This window comes from Rattus rattus, chromosome 1 (genome assembly GCF_011064425.1).
Source record: "Rattus rattus isolate New Zealand chromosome 1, Rrattus_CSIRO_v1, whole genome shotgun sequence".
NCBI lineage: Eukaryota > Metazoa > Chordata > Mammalia > Rodentia > Muridae > Rattus > Rattus rattus.
Genome location: NC_046154.1, coordinates 195433371 through 195439125, shown reverse-complemented (window position 1 = coordinate 195439125; position 5755 = coordinate 195433371). Strand labels below are relative to the sequence as shown.

Sequence of the window (5755 nt, the reverse complement as noted above, 5' to 3'; positions counted from 1 at the left end):
GCTTCATCTTTTTTTTTTTTTTTTTAAGATTTTTTTTTATTTAGAAGAGTACATCGTAGCTGCCTTCAGGCACACGAGAAGAGGGCCTCAGATCCCATTACAGATGGTTGTGAGCCACCATGTGGTTGCTGGGATTTGAACTCAGGACCTCTGGAAGAGCAGTCAGTGCTCCTAACCACTGAGCCACCTCTCCAGCCCTCCTGCTTTATCTTGAAGCTGCACCCCAGACAGCTCCCAAACTGATGCATTTCCCATAGCTGTTGCTACTCTTGTTATACTCGTCCTTAGGAAGGGCCAATAAATGGTCCTTTTGCCACCGAGCCGCAACTGTTGCTAAAGACTATGGAAGAGGTTTTCTGCTTGTTTCTCTGTTGCCAGGATGCTGATTGAGTTGTTGCTGTGTCATGCATCAACGTGGTAACCCAGGACTGACCACTGAAAACTGAGGCTCCCATTCAGCCCCAGTGGAGATGACAAAGGTGAATCCTTCCATACCAATCTTGTCCTTTCCCCAACAAAACCTGGAAAGGCCCTCTCCTCCACAGGCTCTCAGCGAGCATTACATACAGAAATCCCGCCAAGTTATTGCAGTAATGAAATAACTAAAGAATTCAATGCCTAACCAAAAGGAAACTCAGCTAAGAGAAGCTGAGAAGGTGGCACAGTTGGGAAAGTGCTTGTCACCCAAGCGTGAGAATCTGAGTTCAATGCCCGGTGCCCACATAGAAAGCTAGGCAGGGTGGTGCAAACCTGTAATCACCGTGCTGGAAGGAGAGGCAAAACCAGTGGGTTCCTGGAGTTCAGGTCATTGGTAAAACAAGCTAGGGAAATCAGTGAGGTCCTAATATTGCCATCTGACTTCCATAGATGTACACACACACACACACACACACACACACACACACACACACACACACACACACACACACCAGGAAAAAAGAAAGGAAACACAAGAGAAGCATAGAACTACAGACAGGTTCCAGAGTTTGAGGCCAGCCTGGACTTCAGAGGCAATTCAAGGCCAGCTACTGGAGACCCTAACTAAAAAAACAGAACAAAAACGATGTAGAAACCAGAGAGAGTTAAGGAGGCCTTCTTGGGGAGGAAGAGGCCACAGCTGCTCTCACCATTGAAACAGAAGGAATCGCCCATTATAGATTGGGGTAAAGAGAAGCTGACCTATTTTTAATTGAAATGTAATGGCCATTTAGTAGCAGAGAAAGTCTACATCCAAACACTCACTGTGTTTGTTTAAGAGTCAAAGCTTCTTACTCAAGGGGAATGGGCAACGACAGTAGAAGTAAAGAGGCAGCCCCTCTTGAGGCGTGTGGTCATTCTGTTAGTTCAAAGAACTTCCTGAAGGCACAGGGAACAAGGAAACTCGAACACTGGAGATGTCTATTAAAGTTTAAGGGGGGAAAAACCCATCACTGCAGTTCAGACAGGATGCAAATCACTAAGTGTGAGGTAAGCAGAGACGCCAGGTCCAGAAGGAGGGGCTCCAGCTCTTCTCAGTGGTCAGTGTGAGGAGCTGCAGAAAACTCAACACATGTAGGACACCTAGGAGCCCTTTAGGGCACAGAGGTCTGCTTCAGTACGTAAGGAAGAAACTGTGTGCCTCTACACAGTGTAACAACACCTTTATCTCAGTTCCCTGAGAGGCCAGGAGAAGATTCACAATGGAGAAAAATCATAGGTGTGCAAACTGTAGGAAACCATTCATACGTCCTGGCCCCCTTCAAAACTATGTAAGGGTTCACAGCAGAGACTCTGATTGCAGAGCATGAGAAGTCCAAACTGCAGCGCGCTGTTTGCTTAACACAGGGTCTCTCCACATAGCCCTGGCCGTCCTGGAACTCACTGTGTGGCCTCAAACTCACAGGGCCACCTGTCTTTGCCTCCTGAATCCTAGGACTAAAGGTGTGTGCCGCCACATCTTTGTAGTAAAAATTAAAAGGATTAATTTTTCTCCGCATCTTTCTAGTAAAAATGGCGATATATAATAAAAGTGCCATCAATATAACACTCTGGAACCTCTTTAGTCTTCTCTGTACACTTTGGAAAGAGACAGAAACATTGATTAAAATAAATCTAAAAATTATTTCTCCTACATGTGTGGACACAAATTGCATCAAAACCTTGTCAAAGGGTTGGGGATTTAGCTCAGTGGTAGAGCGCTTGCCCAGGAAGCGCAAGGCCCTGGGTTCGGTCCCCAGCTCCGAAAAAAAAAAAAAAAAAAAAAAGAACCAAAAAAAAAAAACCTTGTCAAAGTGAAAAATAGTACAAAATTGTCACTGTTCTGTGACAAATTTCAGTGTGTTGTGAAAATCCTTCATAGGGGCATAGGAAAGCGGCCACCAAAGGCCAGAGGATGGGTGGGCAGTACGTGTGCTAGAGGCCTCCGCTGACAGAAACAAAGCCTAAACTGAAGAACAGAGACAGCAAACAACTCGTTAGGCTCCTACTGTGTCCCTACAGTAGCAGGATGTTCACCTGTGGTTCTGAAATGGAGTGACAGGGCCTAAAACACAGGGAGATGGAACTCTGGGATATTGTTAGTCCTCAGATGGAAGGCTCTGCTGGAGGAAGATCCCTCATGACTTAAAATAGCGAAGAGGAAGAGGCGGAAAACTTAACAAACCAAAAAAAAAAAAAAAAAAAAAAAAAAAAAACCAGCACAGCCAGCCACAGCTCAGTTATGTATCGCTCTGACTTAATTTCACCCCAGCATTACAGAGAAGGGTGGAAACCACCTTCAGTCAGTCACCATAGAGACAAAGTTGCTATTGCAGTTGATATTACAGTTTTATTTCTGGTTACTTAGTAAGCTTAAATGGTTTTGTGTGTGTGTGTGTGTGTGTGTGTGTGTGTGTGTGTGTGTGTGTGTGTAAAGTGGATTTGGATTCATATGTGCATATAATTTACTCAAAATAGATCATAAACTCAAATGTGAAACTTAAAGCTTAAATAAAATTTTGAAAGAAAACAGAGCCAAAAAAAATAATCTTTGGGCTAAAGTAAATACAGCCCATAAAAGCAAGCTATAGATTAGATCTAATGATAATTAAAACCTGTCACTCTTCCACAGCTGGTGTTAGGAAAGACAAGCCACACAACAAAAGAGAAAATGTTTACTTGTAATGCACAATGCAAATACCTGTTTAAGTACTTTAAAAACTCAGCAATAAGAAATAATAACCCCCAAGCCCCCTGGCAATGGGCAAAGAGGCACCTTGTTGTTAATGGTGTTGTTCTTCCATCAGTCAGGTAGAGGGTGCAGTCCTGTGTTCATCCTAGATTGATGCCTGGCTTGGCAGCCAAACCTGTCTTCTGCCTAGGACTCATTAAAATAAAAACAAATTAAATCTAGGCTTCACAGCCTGGAGGAGGAGGAAGACAAAGATCTGTGGACTGCCATGCCACTCACAGACACACCCTCCCTGGAGACCCAAGGCCGGAGAAGGGTAGCCTGTTGTGAGTGACCAGCCCCACCACCTGGGGCCATGCTGGGGTCCCAAGCCAAGCTGCTGCTAAAGGCTATGTCTGAGTCCGTGGCTGTGCAGTGGCAGGAGACTGTGTCAGTGTCCATGTGAACATGGGAATGTACCTGGTCACGGCGATCTGCAAGAACCACATGGATATCCGGGGGCTCTGTATAATTGGACCCACCTCTCACTGGATGTGTCCTTCTGAGAGCTGGCCCTGTCTCTCACAGGCAGGAGCACTTGCCCGGGCAGCACAGGAGGCTGGCCTTGGTAGCAGGGGTGTGGATAAGCTGGCCCCCAGGGTGTGTGTGGGAGACCTGGTCTGCCATGGGGTGGCATGAGTGCAGAGGTGATACTCTCCCCTGCCCCCAGCTTCCCACCTCTGACAATCTTGAAAGCTGCCCACAGGGCCATGAGCTCAGGAGAACTATCTCTTCCCTGCCCCTTACCAGCTGCAACACTCGGGAACCGGCCCTGCTCCTCACCTGGTCAGCACAGCAGAGCTGACCCTAGTGATGTGGGTGCAGGTTAGCCAGCCCAGAGAGCTAGAGCTGGCCCTGCACCTCCTCTGGGGTGGGTGCAGGGATGATGCCCTGCCTTCCTTGCCCTCACCATCTGTAGCACTTGGGTGAGCTGTCCTTGGGGTCATGACAGCAAGACACCGTTTTACTCTCTCTAGACACAGCATTTGGGAGAGTAGGCCCTGCACTCCTGAGCAGCACAGTAGAGCCAACCCTGATGGCTGGGGTTCAGGTGGTCTGGCCCTGGGTCATAAACAAAGAAGAGTTAGGCTCCCCACTCCTCTGGTCTGAAGTGGCCTGTGGAGTTGAGGCTGGGTAGAGGAGATGCTCTCTACCCCCTATACCACCTAAACACCTGAGGCAATCAGGAGAACTGACCCCTGGGCCATGAGAACCGGTAAGTGGGTCTTGTACCTCACCTGGGCCACAGAGTGGAGCTGGCCCTGATCGCAAAGGCACAGGTGAGTCATTCCTGGGGTTATGAGAAGAGCTGGCCCAGCCCCCAACAGGCCGCAGTACTCGGGAGAGTGGACCCTGACCCTTGAGTGAGCAGTACAGTAGGGCTGAATCTGGAGGCTTGGGTGTGGGTGACCTGACCCAGAGGGCATGACCCTGCCTCCTGCCAATTGGTGGCTTAGCTGCCACGGTGCTGGAGAGTTCGCCCTAGTGGTGCGATAAAGGAGAACCTACAGGCTGGTCACTAAGCTACCACTCAGAATCAGATCCAGGGCTCTGAATTGGCCCGCCCTAAAATCTGCAAAGGATCGCCATGACACAGCGCAGCAACATGATAACCAGGAGTCCGATGAGGATCCAATATTGGTGGTGTCACAGAAACCAGAGATCTCTAACCAGACCCATGAGTCTTTGCAATGAACATTTGCAGGGGAAGATGTGTGGAAGCGGGGTGTACTGTGGGGCACACAAACACTACACACTACAGCTTCCACGATGAGATGGTTCCTGTGCTTCGTTGTATTTGTCGGCTGGTTATTGTTTGTGTGTTTTACTTGGGGGAAGGGGAGACTGCAAGGGTGAAGGGCAGATGTGAGGGGAAGGGGAGAAGAGCAGGACCAGGATGATGGGTGTGAAATCCACCAAGAATCAATAAAAGTTTTTTTTAAAAGAGAATAAAAAAGGAAAAGAAATACTTCCTTTGAAGGGACAGTATTTCTATAGACACTGCCAAATAACATGTGGATTGCACATGCAGTCAACATCATTAGCTACTACAGAAATGAAAGTTCAAAACATGACACATCACTGCACACCTGTTCAAATGGCTAGAATGAAACAGGCTGCCCGCAGCATGTGGTTTCAAGCACGCTGAAAAGTGTAAAAGAACCACTTTTACAGCCTGATGGTGGAAATGCAAAATGCTAAAACACATTTGGAGACTGGGTTAACAGTTTCTTTTAAAAATCAAGCATATTGTGATGGTAAGGAGATGATTCAACGTGCCCAAGAATTAGGCAGTGTAACTCTCCTTTATGGGGACTTCTCATCAATGCGCCAACTGCCATTTGTTGCTTCCTGATGGTCCCTTTTACCCTCTCGGAAAGGTTATCAAAAGGGAATGGTGGGTTCTTCTTTTAAAAATGGGAATTCCTATTTAGAGTAAATGGTAAAGAAGCGAACCTACAAACGAATGTTTTAGCTTTTCTGAACTGTAGCTCCACCCCCTCCCTGAAGGACCCCAGGTTCTAGCTGCTTCCATCCACACCCACTTGTCTCAGGCTGCTGTCTCAG

At 47.4% G+C, this 5755-nt stretch overlaps 1 non-coding gene across 1 annotated transcript; it reads left to right on the top strand.

Annotated features, from left to right (window-relative positions):
- The first annotated feature begins 3205 nt into the window (after positions 1–3205).
- LOC116890512 lies at positions 3206–3347 on the top strand. Its single transcript, XR_004386695.1, has one exon. It is a non-coding gene; the product is annotated as a small nucleolar RNA SNORA48 (small nucleolar RNA).
- The last annotated feature ends 2408 nt before the right edge of the window (positions 3348–5755 follow it).